General features: G+C 48.9%; 1 protein-coding gene across 2 annotated transcripts in view; it reads right to left on the bottom strand.

The window, feature by feature from the left end:
* Positions 1-17733, bottom strand: part of LOC122207286 (protoheme IX farnesyltransferase, mitochondrial) — a 136071-nt gene that overhangs the window by 22600 nt on the left and 95738 nt on the right. The gene's annotated exons all lie outside the window — the stretch shown is intronic.

Raw genomic sequence — 17733 nt, 5'->3', positions numbered from 1 at the left:
CCTTCTGGCTTCCCTGCCCAGAGCTACTCCAGAAAAGGAACAACAGACCAGGGGACGGTGGGGGGCAGGGGGTGGGGGTTGTCAACACGTTCCTATGAATTATTTATTCTTCCTTTAAAATACCGTACTCCTTCGTTTACTAAACACCAATCCTAAGTAGCTCTAGCGAAGTGGAATTTTCTGCAGAAATTAGGAACAAAGGAGGTTAAAAAAAATATGCAAGCTCTAATTTGATGACTATTTACTGCACTTAATAAACATAATCCACATTACGTGACTCTGAAATAACTAACGGGAGAAATGTGGTCTTTCTGTTTAAGTCATGTGTCAGAGAGGTCTGCGAAATGTGACATTAAATCCAGAAAGCTTTACATTGTAAGCAGCTCTATAGGTAATTGGTTTATACAAAAGTTAATCTCATACTTCTTGGCTTTTCTTCCAGAATAAATGATTTTTAAATTACAAAATAAAATTTCCTTTAACAACAAAAGAAAACCCCAAACCTTAATCAAACCAAGCTAATTTAGCTTTCATTTCCTGGATGAATCCCACATTTGAGCTCTGACCTGAGCTTTTGGGGGTAAGCCCCTCCAGATAACTGCTTTGACAACGTGTCCCCAAAATCTTCTCCAGGGGTTTTCTATTTCTCAACAAGACTCAAGTTGCAGATATTGCAAGGTAGGAGAGGAATAAGGAAAAGTCAGAATTTAAGGAACAGGTAAAGCAAATGTGGATGCAAGATATATTTTATTTATTTTATTTATTTAAGATTAAAAAAAATTTTTTTTTAGCATTTATTTTTGAGAGACAGAGAGAGACAAAGCATGAGCAGGGGAGGGGCAGAGACAGAGGGAGACACAGAATCAGAAGCAGGCTCCAGGCTCTGAGCTGTCAGCAGAGCCCGATGCAGGGCTCGAACCCACGAACCGTGAGATCATGACCTGAGCTGACGTCAGACGCTTAACCAGTTGAGTCACCCAGGCGCCCCTGTTTATTTTATTTTTTAAATGGAATTATTTATTCTTGATAGGGGGAGGGGCAGAGAAAGGGAGAGAGAGAATCCCAAGCAGGCTCCGTACTGTCAGCACGGAGCCTGATGCAGAGCTTGAACTCGTGAACTGTGAGATCATGACGTGAACCAAAATCAAGACTTGGGCGTTTAACTGTCTGAGCCACCCAGGAGCCCCAGCAAGACGTACTTTAAAAGAGAATTTAAAAACATTTAAGGGGCACCTGGGTGGCTCATTTGGTTGGGCATCTGACTTCGGCTCAGGTCATGATCTCACATCCTGTGGGTTCGAGCCCCGCGTTGTGCTCTGTGCTGACAGCTCGGAGCCTGGAGCCTGTTTTGGATCCTGTGTCTCCCCATCTCTGTCTGTCCCTTCCCTGCTTGTGCTCTGTCTCTCTTGGTCTCAAAAATAAATAAGAAACGTTAAAATTTTTTTTTTTTAAATTAGGAGAAATTCAAGAATAAGCAGGTGTTTTGGGCAATGACTCTACTCAGAACACGGGGCTGCAGCATTATATTGAGAAAAGCTTTTTTTTTTTTTTTTCTTCTCCAGGGAGGAAAACAAAGTAGGTCTGAGCTGAATGAGTTTTGAAAGTCAGCCGAAAGAATCTTACTGATGTAGGAGGGAGGTGGGAAAAGACAGGCAGGGGTGGGAGGGTGGAGGCTGGAAGAAAAGTGAAGATGAGCCTTACTCGGTGTTGACCTCTGAGATGGGGCCTTGTAATTCAGGGATAAAGCAAAACGCGGACTCTTGAGTTACGCTACGTCAATTCAGTGTAAATTGAGGAGAATCTATCTGTAGAAAGACTGGAATTTTCAGTGAGAAGAGATTCTTGTTGTTTGATCCCATCCACGGAAACCACGTTTCTAGTGCTGGGGTCCCAAATCAGTGTATTTCTCAAATTCCCGAACTCTACTCCCCCCTGGGCTCCCATAGCACCTTCGATATCTTTCCAGTTTCCTGGTGGAGCCAGACGGTTTAATTTTCTTACCCCACTCCTTTTTTTTTTTTTTTTTTTTTAAGTTTATCCATTTATTTTGAGAGAGAGAGAGAGCGCGAGTGAGCCAGGGAGGGGCAGAGAGAAAGGGAGGGGAAAAGAGAGAATCCCAAGCAGGCTCTGCACCCGGAGCACAGAGCCTGAGTTGGGGCTCAAACCCACGAACCGTAAGATCATGACCTGAGCCAAAATCAAGAGTCGGATGCTCAACCGACTGAGCCACCCAGGCGCCCCTCTTACCCCCTCCCTTTTTAATGTATAGGATTCTATTTAAGACAGCCGTGTTGTTCACCTACATAAAGTTAGGGTGAATGAATTTTAAGGCGGCTCTGAAAAGCTTTAAAAAAACCACAGTTTATAAAAAGAGAATCTGGGAAGTAAAACCACCCATCCCTGCAGCTTTGCGGAGCACCTTGGGGGTACAGGCTACCCGCAGACGAAGGTATAGACGCAGGTGACCTCACCTCCTGCAGGGCCTGCTCGGACGGATACCCAGGGGGACCAGGCTGGCGATCTACAGGGGTAAAAGCCCAAGCGATGAACAACGGAGAACCGCTAATCGGGCCTGACTGGCCGATCCCATGTGGGAATGTGCTAAAAAGCCCAGAAACCTGGGGCTTTGTTACATTTTCTATTTTCAAGTGCCGGCAACGGTAGAAAAGCCCAGCAGGCCAAACAACAACGACAAAAAGGCCTTTTCAGGATTGGGCCTGTTGGCCGCTGTCTTGCAATCTGCGGTCCAGGTGAAAGATCTCTGAGGTACGGATAACACCACGGCCCCGGAGCTGACCCCCCACTCCGCCCCGTACTGTCTTCCGTCTTCCGTGTGGTTATTTCTTTCCCATCCTCTAAGATTCGGCCTGGACATCAGAACAAGTCCTGCAAGAACATTCTCCCTCAGCCTTCTCTCCTTCCTGTTCCCACCCCCCACCCCCAGCCCTCGGGTGGCCTGCATACCCTCGTGAGAACAGCACGGCTCAGTCCTGACGCGGACAGCTCTGGTGCCCTCCCCGGCCACCCGCCACATCCTACCTGGTTCAGGGCCTCTACCCTGTGCCACTCATCTTTCTGTTCCCTGCATCCAAGGCAGCTGCCCCAAACGCCGGCTCAAACAGACCTTTACAAACCACACGAAAGACAGAACAAACACTACCACCAGTCGACGGGAATGGCGTTTCATGGCCAAATGTTGTCACCTCATCTGATCGAGAAGAGAGAGAGAGAGAAGGCGATAGGGCGTTTGACTCACGGACTCCAGGTCATGAATGAAAGGTGTCGGGTGTCTGCTCCTGTGACTTACTGCTCAAGTGGATGCGTTACCCTTCATACTCATATTTACTAGAATATCTGAGTATTTTTTTGGTTATAAGATGGGACGTGACAGCTGAAGGACCCCCCGTCCCCAGCACTGCTGACAAGAAGTGTTCACAACTCACGATGCTTCGGAACAATCGTAGGGGCACCTGGGTGGCTCAGTCAGTTAAGTGTCCGACTCTGGATTTCGGCTCAGGTCATGACCTCACAGTTCATGAGTTCAAGCCCCGCGTCGGGCTCTGCGCTGACAGCACGGAGGCTGCTTGGGACTTGTGATTCTCTCTCTCTCTCTCTCTCTCTCTCAAAATAAATAATAAACATTAAAAAAAAAAAAAAAAAAGAAGAGCTGTAAATGCTTTCATTTTGCTTATGACCATGAGAGAAAGGAATGTTCACTTCTGGAAGACCCCCCGGCGTTCCTCTGTCTCACCCACTGTCGTGACTAAGCGTGATGATACACGCTAAACTTTTTTGTGGACGCTTCATACTGCGCGGTTCATAATGTCGAACGATTTTAAGACCAAAATTCTCCACACTGGCACCACCCTGAGACCGAATTTGTCGTTCCTGCCATTTTGAATGACTGGTTAGCACTAAGAAAAAAAAAAACCTCCTATACTTATAAAATGTTTATGTTCTTATTACATTTGCAATATATACACGCCAAGAGACTAATCATAACAATCCTTGGAAACTCTGTGGGGCGTCAGCCCGGTCTGGGTACTTGTCTGCTGGACCAGGGTGACGGGATGATGAACAGTCTTCATAGCTCCCCTGCAGCCTGCAAACTGTTTACATTCGCTTAAGTGCTTACTGGTAAAACCTTCAGTAAATTTGAAAAATGTCTCCTGCAAATCCCTATAATGCTTAAGCTAAACCCTGTTCTTTAAGTTAATCATGCCAGCTACACAATCCATTCATTTGGCTTCGAAAACTCAATCTTCGTCATTTATTTAAAAACCGGGCATTGGCGGCCCCCGACCCCAAGTGTGTTAATTTGTCCTCTCTCAATAACCTCTCTCCCCGCTCTGCTCTTTCCATCTCTCCCGCCTGCAGCCCACAAAAATAACCAGGCCGTCTTCTTCAGGAAGCTCCCGCGCTGGCCAGGCCGCCCTGACTCACGTCCCCTTTCCCTGACCCCCCAGGGGACGTCTCGCTTGTCCCGACTCCCTCGGTCCACCCAGTGCGTACTGACGGGACTGCCTCGTCCATCTGCGAAGGCTTTTGAGCATCTGGCTAATTTTTCACCCCGATTGTAAGCCTCTGGAGCCTTGCGAAAACAGAACTGGAGGTACTGGGAACATGATGGGTAATCAACACATTCTCAATGAACTGAATTCGACAAAGGGATTGCTTAATTTTAAAATAATCCGGAAGCAACAGCAGACCTTGACGTTCTTAAGAACGATTCCTTTTTGTTAGGATAGAGCAGGGAAAAGGTTATTACTTAAAAAAAAAAAAACATGTTGAAGATACAAGTCTGAAGGACCTCAAAACAGGTGAAGATGGCGGATTAAAGGTGTCGTATCTCTCTCTTGTCCACGAACAAAGAGAACCTACGGCGGAAAACTCTGGCTTAGGCAGGAGCAGGGACACTCCTGCAGAAGAGCGGTCAAGAACAGGACAGCACGGGAGGACGCGCTCCACAGGCGAGGCAAAATACAAGACGCGCTCAATGTTAAAGTTAAGATCCTGGCCGCAAGAATTTGTGCACCGGGGGTGGGGGAGGTGGGTCACGGCTGGAAAGTCACAAAGCAGAACGGGGGCCCGAGACACATACCGGGCCAAGAGGAAGCTCGAGTGCAGCGGAAGGAGCCCTGGGAGGGGCAGCCTCGGGTCCTTCGTGCACCCCCTTCCCTTGACCGGACCAGGGATGAAATGTCGGGCCCAAGCGTGGGCAATCCCGTTTCCTCTCACAAGGCTTGGGAACTGGGACAGAGGACTCAGCTGGGAGACCAGGGGGCTGAGGCTGAGGCTGCCATTTGGATGACGAGTCCGTTTAAGCAAAAGTGGGATCGGAAGAGCCAGTGGGCCGCGAGGGAAAAATGAAGTTCACGTACAGAGAAAAGCGGAGGCGGACAGTGCGGGAGGAAGCTAAACCGTGACCGAAGCGCTGAGGGGGCCATCCTTTCCAGAAGTCTGGCGGTAAGGAGAACAAGAGAAAAAGTAGATGCAGCTGGTGATTCAGCAGACTCTTCTCTAAGACACAGGGACCACTTGTCCAAATACTAAGTCAGAAGAAAGGGCCCCAGTGGGGTGATGGGGTTGGAAGAGGCACAAGGACACCCTTAGGGGAGTCTGTGCCTGTTCTCAGGCGAGCCTGAGGGGCTCTGGGCTTGGGGACCATAGGTAGAAACGGGTAGAAACGGGCCCCCAACAACTGCCAACATCAGGTGCCAGATTCCAGAAGCTCTTATCTGCTGTGGAAAAACATTTGGTCCTCTGAAACAGAAGTGAGGTGTATCTTAGGAAGAACTACTAGGGACATTCACCCCTGTCCCTCTGACCCCTCACCTTGGCTCATCCTAAAACTACCAAATCCATTAAAAAAACTTTTTTTTTTTTTTTTTTTTTTTTTTTTTTTTTTTACCGTTTATTCATTTTTGAGAGACAGAGACAGAATGTAAGCAGGGGAGGGGCAGAGAGAGAGGGAGACACAGCATCCGAAGCAGGCTCCGGGCTCCGAGCTGTCAGCACAGAGCCCGATGCGGGGTTCGAACCCCACGAACCGCGGGATCGTGACCTGAGCCAAAGTCAGACGCTTAACCGACTGAGCCACCCAGGCGCCCCCAAATCCATTCTATCTGATGAGAACCAATGTTGCAGGTAGCCAGGGATGTCTGGTGAACGGAAGGAGTTCAAGGGCGTTGGATACGTGTGATCCGTAAGAGGAGGAAGGAAGAGTTACCAGCGAGGATGCAAACGCAGCAGGGCAACGGGAGGCTCAGAGGTATGGCACTTCTCCATTCTGCCTGTGACAAGTTCCTCACCGACTCGTGGAGCCAGATTACCAGAGCTGTGGGTCCCTCGGGCTGTGACATGGCTGTGCTGACACGCAGCCTCAGGGGAACAGAGGCATCGGGTCTGGCTCCGAGTTAACAGGGACAAACTCTGGCGAGGCGCCAGCGCCGGAGGTCACGATAGCGCCATTCGGACCCTCCGGAGCCATTGTCTGCAGACATCTTCGGGTGCAAACGTAGCTGTCCAGAGCTCTTTGGCCGAATGCGCCAGGACTCTTGAGTTTAGCCCACGTGCATCTGGGATGCTTCCTAAGTGATGTGAGGTACAACGGGCTCAAGTTCATCAAGTGGCTCCCCCAAGCCATTAAAGGCGCTGATAAATAATTCTACCATGAAGGCCCCGGGGCTAAAGTAAAAAGCAGAAAGCCGTGGGGTCAAATGCTTCCATTTGGTAAACAGAAGCTACGATAGGATGTTTCTATTCACCACCTGCAATTATTGTATGGTCACAGCTCACTCCAACCATCAGCATCATCACTTCTTGGGTGCCTTCGAGAGCCAGGACGAATTTAAAGGTCATCTTAGTATTAAAAAAAAAAAAAAAGAAGTCATCTTTCTTTCCACTGGTGAGGAAAACAGGAAAAGCGGGATTTCTCTGAGAGTTGATATGAAAGATTGTCTTCCTTTAATGGTAAGTGATGCCTTAGATTTACCGAATTGTCATTTTATGTAGGCAACAAAGAGGTACTCAGAAGTACTGTCATCTGTATTCTCCTTGGGAAACTGAAATAACTAATAATGTAATTTTGTAGATTTTTATTCTCACTAAATGGCATTTTAGTTGTAAGGATTTTTGTCTTTGATTCTCAACAAAATTGCACAAAATTTCTGTTGCCTGAAATGTAAAGGGGATGTTTATCCTGTAACTGGCTATTTCGAAAACAATTATCTTACTATTCCTTGTTTATTAAACACAGTCAATGTCACTTTCTCCATCACGGGAAACAATACAAAGCTGCAGCGGCCGCCCGCTAAACAGCAAGGCGAGCGGCACGGAGGCTGGAAATGAATCTGCACGTTTACTGTCTTGAAACAGAGTGGAGTTGGAGTTTACTTTATGTAGCTCATCCCTGAGGTGAAAATACATCAGACTCAAAATTATCCTTTGAAATCCCCTGCAGTGATCCATAAAGTGCACGCAAGGTTAGGCATATACAGTTCTGGGAAATAACGACCACATCCACAAAAAATCCCCGAGGTAAATCAAAAGAGGGAACGAGGGGAAAGTCTGTATCTGGATGGCTGGGTGTTCGTGCCATTCTGCCTTTAGGACTCCGGTGGAGGAGAGACGGGGGCTCCTAAAGGGGCCTGTCTGCCGGCAGGGTCCACTCTGCTGTGTCTCGATGTCCAGCGCTGGCAACCGGACTGCACAGTCACGTGTCTTTGCCGCGACGGTTGGGGGCGCTCCGCTGGACAGTGGGGCTGCTGCTTCTTGGGAGGGGCGGGGCTGACGACTGCTTTGCTACACTGCCTGCTCCTGACGAATTACGTGCTACCCGTACGAAGAGCTGCGGAGTGTAAGAAAGGTGCAGATACGTGTAGACGGCGGAGACCTTCCTTAAGGGAGGTCTCGAGAAAACTCGAGAAGACAGGTGGAAAGGAACGGGAGGCGCAAAGGCAGGGTGGCAGGGATCGGCGGGGTTTTTCTGCGGGAGATCCATGACCCACAGGAAGCGGCAAAGGCTTTGAAAAGCGGACACAATTTAAGTGACCTCGTGGGCGGTGGTGGCCAGTGTGCATTCTGGGTTGCCCCCACCGACCGTGACCGCCCTGGTCTAAGCCATCGTCAGCTCACCCTGGACTGGTCCCAGGCCTCTGCTCGCTCCCGTGACGCCATGGTACATTCTGAAGACTTCCCTCACAAACATCAGTGTGACCACAGCGACCCCACGCTTACGACTCACGTCTGGCTTCCCGCTGCACACCGCCTCTGAGCCAGACTTGTCACTGCGGTGCCCTCGTGACCTCATCTCCTCCCACTCTGCTCCTTCTGGCCACTGCGGCCCCCGTGCTCTTCACTGGGTCGGGCACACCCTGACCGCCCAGGCTCTGCACCTGCTGTTCCCTCTGCCCACGCTGCCCCCCTTCCCTGCATCCTCAACCTCCGGGGCTCAGCGCATACCCCACCTCCTCCTCAAGCGGTCTCCGCCAGTTGGCTCTATATTATCCGGTTCCTTGTTTTCTCTGGACACCTGACGGCCATCGAGAGGGACCTCTGAAACTTTATTTGGCTCACTGGTTTACTCTGTACCTCCCGATAGGACAGTAAGGAGGGCTGGAGCTGGGTCACGTCAGCCGTATTCCAGTGCTGAGCTGGAGATGCTCTGCCCGGGGCTGTTGAAAAAAGTAGGAGCCACCACAGTGAGGACCGCACTGTCATTCACTGCTGTAGCAGAAGGGTCGCAGCCTCACCTACGCCCAAGAGGTAAGCGCCCCAGCTTAAGAGAAGAGGACACAGCCGTCTCCTAACACGCTCCCGCCTGGGAGAGCAGAAGCAGCAGCTGGATTCTGAGTCCAGGCAGACCGACCCCAAACGCTCATGCTCTGCAGGCTACGTCAGCATGGTCCCAGGGAAAACCAAGCGCCCTGAAAACCCACGAGTCGTGCACGCAGTGAAATTCACACATTTTGAGAGGACAGTGAGTTCCGAGCTCCGACAAAGATACACAAGGGTGTAAGCGCCACCATGATCAAGATATAGACTATTTCTGGGGCGTCCGGGTGGCTCACTTGGTTGAGTGTCTGACTCGATTTCGGCTCAGGTCACGATCTCACGGATATGAGATCAAGCCCCGCGTCGGGCTCTCGGGTGAGTGTGGAGCCTGCTTAAGATCCTCTCTCTCTTTCCCTCCCTCTGTCCCTCTCCCCCACTGACTCTCTCAAAACATAAAAAATGATATAGAGTATTTCTGTCACCTCACAAAGTTCCTTCATGCTCCTCTGTACTCCATTCCCTTTCCTTCACCCCCGATTTCTAGTAGCCATTGGTCTGGTTTCTGTCCCCAGAGTTTTGGCTTTCCAAAATGTCACCTACACGGGGTGGCACAGTATGTAACCTTTTGGGTCTGTCTCCTCTCACTTACAATGCTTCTGAAATGTGCCCATGTCATTTTATGTGTATATACTCACCAGCTGAAGGACATTTAGGTTGCTTTCAGTAATAATCAATTAAACTTATAAGTATCCACGTACAGATCTTTGTATGGACATACGTTTCCAGACACACATGGGACTGGGGTTATAGATATGGTAAATCTTGTGTGACTTCATAGGAATCTGCTAAACTGTTTTCGCAAAAGTAACGGCATCACTTTGTTTTCAGGCCACTCCACATCCTTGCCAGCACTTGGTATTACTGCTTTAGAAATGTTAACTGTTCTGCAGCCGCTCTGGAAAACAGAGTGGAGGTTCCTCAAAAAACTAAAAATAGATCTACCCTATGACCCAGCAATAGCACTGCTAGGAATTTCCCCAAGGGATACAGGAGTGGTGATGCATAGGGGTACTTGTACCCCAATGTTTATAGCGGTGCTTTCAACAATAGCCAAATTATGGAAAGAGCCTAAATGTCCATCAACTGACAAATGGATAAAGAAATTGTGGTTTATATACACAATGGAGTACTACGTGGCAATGAGAAAGAATGAAATATGGCCCTGTGTAGCAACGTGGATGGAACTGGAGAGTGTGATGCTAAGTGAATTAAGTCATACAGAGAAAGACAGATACCATATGTTTTCACTCTTATGTGGATCCTGAGAAACTTAACAGAAGACCACGGGGGGTGGGAAGGGGGGAAAATTACAGAGAGGGAAGGAGGGAAACCATAAGAGACTCTTAAATACTGAGAACAAACTGAGGGTTGATGGGGGATGGGGGAGAGGGGAAAGTGGGTGATGGGCATTGAGAGGGCACCTGTTGGGATGAGCACTGAGTGTTGTATGGAAACCAATTTGATGATAAATTTCCTATTAAAAAAAAATAAATGTTAACTGTTTTAATAGGTGTGCAGTGATGTCCCACTGTGGCTTTAATTTGCATTTCCCCCAGTGAACTGGTGATAATAATGAAAACCGTTTTGTGTGTTTATTTGATATGCAGACTTCTTCTTTAGTGGAATGTCTGTTTAAAAACGTTTTGTCCAGGGGCACCTGGGTGGCTCAGTCGGTTAAGCGGCCGACTTCAGCTCAGGTCACGATCTCGCGGTCCGTGAGTTCGAGCCCCGCGTCAGGCTCTGTGCTGACGGCTCAGAGCCTGGAGCCTGTTTCAGATTCTGTGTCTCCCTCTCTCTGACCCTCCCCCATTCGTGCTCTGTCTCTCTCTGTCTCAAAAATAAATAAAAGTAAAAAAAAAAAAAAAACTATAAAAACGTTTTGTCCATTTTTTGGTTGAGCTATTTTCTTGTCACCGGGCTTTAGGGATTTTGTATGTACTCTGGCCACAAGTCCTTCGTGAGTTCCATGCTTTGCAAATATTTTCTCCCACTCTTTGGCCCGTCCGGTCGTTTTCCGAAGTGTTTCTGGGAGAGCAGTGATTTTTATTTCGGTGAAGTCTAACTCACCTATGACTTCATTTATGGTTCGTGCTTTTTGTACTTTTTTGTTTTGTTGCTTTTGTGTCTTTTCTCTAAGAATTCTTTGCCTCGCTTCCTGCAGTTGCATTCTGCATCCTGACCTCGTATCTTGTGCCCCTGCTATATCCACTTACTGGTTCTAGTAGCTTTTTCGTAGGTTTGTTTGAGTTTTCTGGGCAAACTATCACACGGTCTGTGAATGAAGAATTCATTTCTTCTTTCCCAATACACAGGCCTGTTATTTCTTTTTCTTGTCCTGAGCTGCTTAAGAGCTCCCCAAACGACACAGACCACGGTCCAATCCCTACAGCACAGCCCGTGTCACAATGGTGGGGCAGGCACGTTTTCTCGGCCTCCTTCCTGGCTCTGCTTCCTTACTTTGCTCCTTCAAATCCTTCCCTCTGAGTCTGGCCAAGTCATTTCTTTTTATCCTTAAACACATATTTTGCACTCCTCTGCCTGTCCCGATGGCTTCCTTATCCCCTTGACACCGTGCGCCGTGTACCCGTCTCAGAGTCTTCGCTTCTGTCCTTCCTCCCCTTGGGAGGTCATTTCCGCTTCTCTAACATCCGTCCCTCTGTCCGTCCACGCATCCCTCATGAAGCATCAGCGGTCTGCCGGATGTGATGGCCGGAGCGCATGCTCCGTGACATCAGGGATGGCTGTCTGCTTCGTTCCCTGCCGGGGCGTGGCATTAAAAATAGTGCCGAGCACACGTTAGGCACTGAGGAAACTGCTCTCTCTCTATAAACGATCTTGGGGACTGGAGATAAACAGAGGGCAGACTCCATCTTTGTCCCAGAAGAACACACAACGTAATGGAGCAAGGGGCCCAAGGAAAGGGTTTGCAGAGGGCTCTGTGGGGCTAGGACAGGGGCATAAACGAAGAAGAGGGCGAGCCCCAGGACAAACACCTAACCCCACCCGCCCCACTGGACTACGGGCGTAGCTGCCCCTTCCAGAGGAAGGAGTGCTTGGCACAAAACCTGCCCAGGCAATGAGCGGACTAGGGAAGCACACCCAGTGGGACAAGAGGGAGCATGGTGCTTCGGTGAAAACACCAGCGGGCCCATCCGGTCTCAACACCAAGGGATAAATGAGAAAAGGTGAGCAGAGGGGCGCCCGGGTGGCTCAGTCAGTTAAGCGTCCGACTCCTGGTTTCGGCTCAGGTCACGATCTCAGTTGTGAGTTTGAGCCTGGCTTCAGGCTCCGTGCTGACAATGTGGAGTATGCTTGGGATTCTCTCTCTCCCTCTCTCTCTGCCCCTCCCCCGCTTGTTCTCTCTCTCTCTCTCTCTCTCTCTGAAAATAAATAAACATTAGGAGAGGGAGCAGGAGGAGGAAGAAGAGAAGGAGACGAAGGAGAAGAAGAAGAAAGATGCGCACAGTCAGAGGAGGAGGCTGGAAGGACCAGGAAGGATCAGATCCTCAAAGGCCTTACATGTAAGACATAGTAAAGCACGGAAAACAAGTATTTCTTCTTAAATATATTTAGAAGACTCTCCCCAAAGGTTTGAAGCCAGAGACCAATGTGATCATGTAAGGAAAGCCTGGGGAAGACAGACGGAAAGAGGGCTGGCGAACGGGCAGGGAGAGCAGCTGGGGCGTGGTTCTAAGAACCCAGGCAAACTGGGGGTGCTCTGACACCAGAGCGGGGGGTGAGAGGGCACATTCCAGGGTGACTTAGGGGGCTGGACAGACACGGTCTATTCCACAACCGGATGAGGGGGACCAGACAGGGAGTCTAGAGTGACTTACAGGCCCCTGACTTCGGAACCTTGGTTAACAAAAAGCCATGTGGGAGCGGGGGAGCCGTGCGCTGGGATATATACTTACGCAATCGGAGATACCCACAGAGGACCCCAAAAGAGATTTTCAAAGGCCTTGGCTCAGAAGAGCGGTCTGGGCTGGAGGTACAGATAGGGCAGAGGGCGGTGTCTGTAGACGGCAGACGGGATAAAGAGGTCAGTGGCCACCAACAAAGGAGTGGTTGGAGGGGGAAGGAACGGAAAGAACTTGGAAAAGGACAGGCTGGCTTAGCTCCTCCTCATCCTCTGGTTCTCACCTCGGGCCTCCCCTAAGTCACCCCGGACGTCCTCGCGCCTCTGCTAAGTCACCCTGGATGTCCTCACGCCCCCCTTAAGTCACCCTGGAGCTCTGCGGTCTGGATCAGGTTCTCCTCTTTGTGCTCCCGCATCACCCAGCAATGTCCCTCCCGCGGTGTTCCCCGCTGCACCTTGGGGTCCCGCGCGGTACCCGGCTGGCAGGTGCACTCAGCGTTACATGTGTAGACCGTACCCCTGGTAGCACTCAGTGTCCTTACACGTGTGAGCTGCCGTCCCCTCAACGTGACCGTAAGAGAACGGAGAGCATGTCACCCACCTGTTAGCAACCCTGGCAACCAGCACAGTCCTCTACAGGGACAACATTCCGCATCAACGTGTCCTGAGGGCAGCAGGAGGAAGGAAGGATTCCGTGACATGCCACAGGGTGGTCCTACCCACGTGACCCTGATAATGGAAACACGTAACATCCACTCTCTGCTGTCTTATTTTCCAAGTGTTTTGCTTCCTTCTCCCTATCCCTAGAAACTAATGTAAAAGTTTTTTTAAGTTTATTTTGAGAGAGAGAGAAAGAGAGTGAGCGAGCGAGCAGTGGGGGGAGGGGCAGAGAGAGAGAGAGAGAGAGAGAGAGAGAATCCCAAGCAGGCTCTGTGCAGCCAGCGCAGAGCCTGATGCAGGGCTCCATCCCCCAAACTGTGACATCACGACCTGAGCTGAATTCAACGGTCAGATATGTAACTGACTGAGCCGCCCGGGCGCCCCTCTGAATTTCTTTTTTGTCATTGCCTGTAAGTACTGAAATATTTGTATTGTAAAGCAAAATTTGAAAACAGGTGGAAGTTCTACAAGTAACTACTCGTTTTTCTAGAGTTTCAGACCTTCTCCCCAACAATGCACATGTATTTGCATGATTCTGTTGACCTCATTGTTACCCGCACCACGACGGCGTGAGGTGAACAAGGCTGGAATCAGGATCCCTCCCTGAGGGGAAGGGGCAGTGGGGCAAAGGTTAATTCCGTGACCTGCCCAAGCTTGGAGTCCGCCAGGTGACATTTTTCCTTCGGTTCTGTTACCAGACAAAGAATATCAGAAGACTGAGGTGTTTTCTATTACGGAGATTTTTCAAAATTTGCTAATGAACTTTCTTCCAGCCGCCAACTGAAAACCTGGATCACACCGAATCTGACTTTCCGATAAGAAGGCAAGCTTCTCTGACATTCACCTCCGCCAAGTGACTTTGGGCTCGCAGGTTCGACTCCGCAAGTGAGCAGACTCCCTTCAGTGTGCATTCCTGACGTGTGGCATGGATTCTACACCGTGCTCTCTGCCGGAGAATCAAAGGGGAGCTCTAAGCCCAACTCCCTCCTGACAACAGTCATTCAGAACCATGACTACAGCATTTTTGCCAGAAACGTCCAAACGAGTCAGTTGGCCTTACGCATCTTCTCCAATTTATGAGCAAACGTCGACATCGAGTGTCATTTTTTTTTAAGTTCATTGATTTTGAGAGACGGAAACAGCACAAGTGGGGGAGGGGGAAGGAGGGGGGGGAGAGAGAGAGGGGGATTGAGAGAATCCCAAGTAGGCTTTGCACTATCAGCACGGAGCCCGACATGGGGCTCGAACCCATGAAAATGAGATCATGACTTGAGCCGAAACCAAGAGTCGGACACCTAACCAACTGAGCCACCCAGGCGCCCCGACATCGAGTGTCATTTTTAAAAAGCTAGTTGAAGGGGCGCCTGGGTGGCGCAGTCGGTTAAGCATCCGACTTCAGCCAGGTCACGATCTCGCGGTCCGTGAGTTCGAGCCCCGCGTCAGGCTCTGGGCTGATGGCTCGGAACCTGGAGCCTGTTTCCGATTCTGTGTCTCCCTCTCTCTCTGCCCCTCCCCTGTTCATGCTCTGTCTCTCTCTGTCCCAAAAATAAATAAAAAACGTTGAAAAAAAAAAATTAAAAAAAAAAAAAATAAAAAGCTAGTTGAAGAGGCCTGTATTATGGTGTGGACCTACAGTCTGATTTAGATATGACATACTTTCCATTTATGGGCTCTTTGTTTTCTTCTCTAGGCAAAAAAAGCAATTGGAATTTGTAGGAAATGGACTTAAAAAGGAGGAAATTCTGTAAACTTTACAGTCATCACCACCAGCCCTTTCTAGAAATTACGTGGTGTGGCTAGCATCCAGCCTGGACATTATTAAGAGTGAGAGCAGAACACCATCAATAATTCTGCTGTAAAGCAGGACTGTCCTGGGCAAACTGGGACCAAGAGCCACCTGACCGTTCTCCCCCTCTTTCCTATCGTATCGTGTGGTGGGAGCACATCCCCCGCGTCGCCTGATGCACACACAAGACTGGCATCTTCTCTCCTCTCTTTCACGGGCTCAGCTTAATCCCTGGAGCAAGCTGGCGCGCTAGAGAAGGTCCTTGGGCCAATACGTCTGCCCACGAGCTTCTTCCTCACCACCTGCTTCAAGAAGATTCGCTCTACGCGGTTCTCGGCAGGAGCTGTTCTTGGGTATTTTTGCTCTGGCTTGCGGCCGGGAGATGCCTTACAAATCTATATAGGTTTCCTCCATGGAAGTCATGTAGGACATTCTTCTAATATGGTCACCAAGTGTCCTTTCTTATTTTTTTAAGAACGGAGAGGCAGAAGTTTGGTCTCCCTAGGGTGGTGTTTCCTTCTCACGGACAGAGAGATTTTAGAGACGGTTATATGTAGCGGTTAGGAACTCGGGGCAGGGAAGCAAATGGGCCAGGCCAAATTTTGGTTCTGCCGCTTTTCATAACACTTGGATCTTCAGTCTTCTCACCTGCATATTCAACAGTGTCCTATCTCATGGTGCTGTAGGGAGAATTAAATATTAATATTGCACGCAATGCTTACCATTACGATGGGACTGTGATTTCACCAGGAAATGCAGAATGAAATCTACAGGTCAACCTCAGCAACTACGGTGACCTCGAGAAGCTTTCCTTGTTCTCGCCGTTTTATCACAGATTTTATGTTCCATAACCCTGACTTTCTTTACGCATTTCTCTGTTTTATTAAGTTACAGTCTCACGATACCTCTAATCCTTTCTGGAATACAGAATAAACAACCAAAAAAGCACGATCTTCGGGGCACGTGGGCGGTTCAGTCGGTTGGATGTCCGACTCTTGATTTCGGTGCAGGTCACGATCTCGCAGTTCGTGGGTTCAAGCCCCACATCGGGCTCTGTGCCTGATGTGCAGAGCCTGCTTGGGATTCTGTCTCCCTCCCTCTCTGCCTCTCCCCTGCTCTTTCTCTCAAAATAAATAAACACTAAAAAAAAAAAAAAAAAAAAAGCTCTATCATCTGTGTCAGTTCTATAAGGCATTCAGTGCCCACCTACCCAGCCACATTTTTCTGGAAGAGAAAACCAAAAGTTCAGAGAATGGCCACCATGCGAGTGCATAAATGCACAGATGGGTCCACACAGTGTTTCCCAGTTTCTCAAAAAAAAAAAAAAAAAAAAAAAAAAAGAATAACTAATCCAGGCATATGTTTCTTTCCTTAATTGTATTCCTTTAACTTCTTAGAAAACCCTTTTATTCACTTCAGTAAAAATTTTCAAACTAAATTGCAATCACTTTAAAAAATTAATGCCACACACACACACACACACACACACACACACCCCCACCCCATAAATGCTCATGGTATGTCTTCAGGATGGAGAGAAGCCAAGCAAGGTACAAAGGAGGAAACAGCCGTCAGTGGCAAAGATGTCCAAGGATTTCCTTCCCAGACTGACCATGCTTACTGCTGCCCGTCAGTAATGACGGGAACTTACACTTCACATGACAAACTGCAGTGCCTACGACGTCGGACAGATTCAACAAGGCACATCAGTCCGATCAAATGGAGCAGTAAATTCCAAATCAAGAATTTCAAAATAAACTGGCTGGGCTTTACGCCTAAATGCCCAATAGCTATTGTGAATGTCAGAACCACCAAAGCTGGAATAAACACTAATGGACAGACGTAAGACTTTCTACTATACCCCCGCAGCCAGCCACTTACAAAATATGTGTCATAGATAACAATTTACTAAATTATAATAAAAACTACCGGGCAGGATACAAAGTCTGCAGTTTCAAAACCGTGACTCTCAGTGCAGGATTTCTGCCGCAGACTCAGAACAGCTCCTACAATTGTACCGATTTAATAAAATACACGCTAGCTCATAACAGAAGTTTGACTCTCTTTTTCCAGCCCTGTAAGTTGCCCTCTCGGAGGCTACTTTAGGCAACAATTAAGGTTTATTGTCATAAAGGAGACCCGGGGTCATCTTGCAAAACAAAAGGTGAAGTTACAAGTTTAGCAAGACTAATAACTAGATGACAGCCTGTCTCCTTTCATTATTTTTTTAAACGTTTATTTATTTTTGAGACAGAGAGAGACAGAGCATGAATGGGGGAGGGTCAGAGAGAGGGAGACACAGAATCTGAAAGAGGCTCCAGGCTCTGAGCTGTCAGCACAGAGCCCGACGTGGGGCTCGAACTCACGGACCGTGAGATCATGACCTGAGCTGAAGTCGGCCGCTTAACCGACTGAGCCGCCCAGGCGCCCCCAGCCTGTCTCCTTTCAAGGATGGGCATTGCCAAGGCCAACGAGCAAGCCCCCAACTCTGGATGCACTTAAAGGCCTGGCTTTCCTGGGTGCAGACAATGACCACACTGGGCAAAGTAAGAGGAGGTACCAGAAGAATGGCAGGCCTCTATCTGATCACCAT

Source organism: Panthera leo, chromosome E1 (genome assembly GCF_018350215.1).
Source record: "Panthera leo isolate Ple1 chromosome E1, P.leo_Ple1_pat1.1, whole genome shotgun sequence".
Classification (NCBI taxonomy): domain Eukaryota; kingdom Metazoa; phylum Chordata; class Mammalia; order Carnivora; family Felidae; genus Panthera; species Panthera leo.
This window is presented reverse-complemented; position numbering and strand designations above follow the sequence as displayed.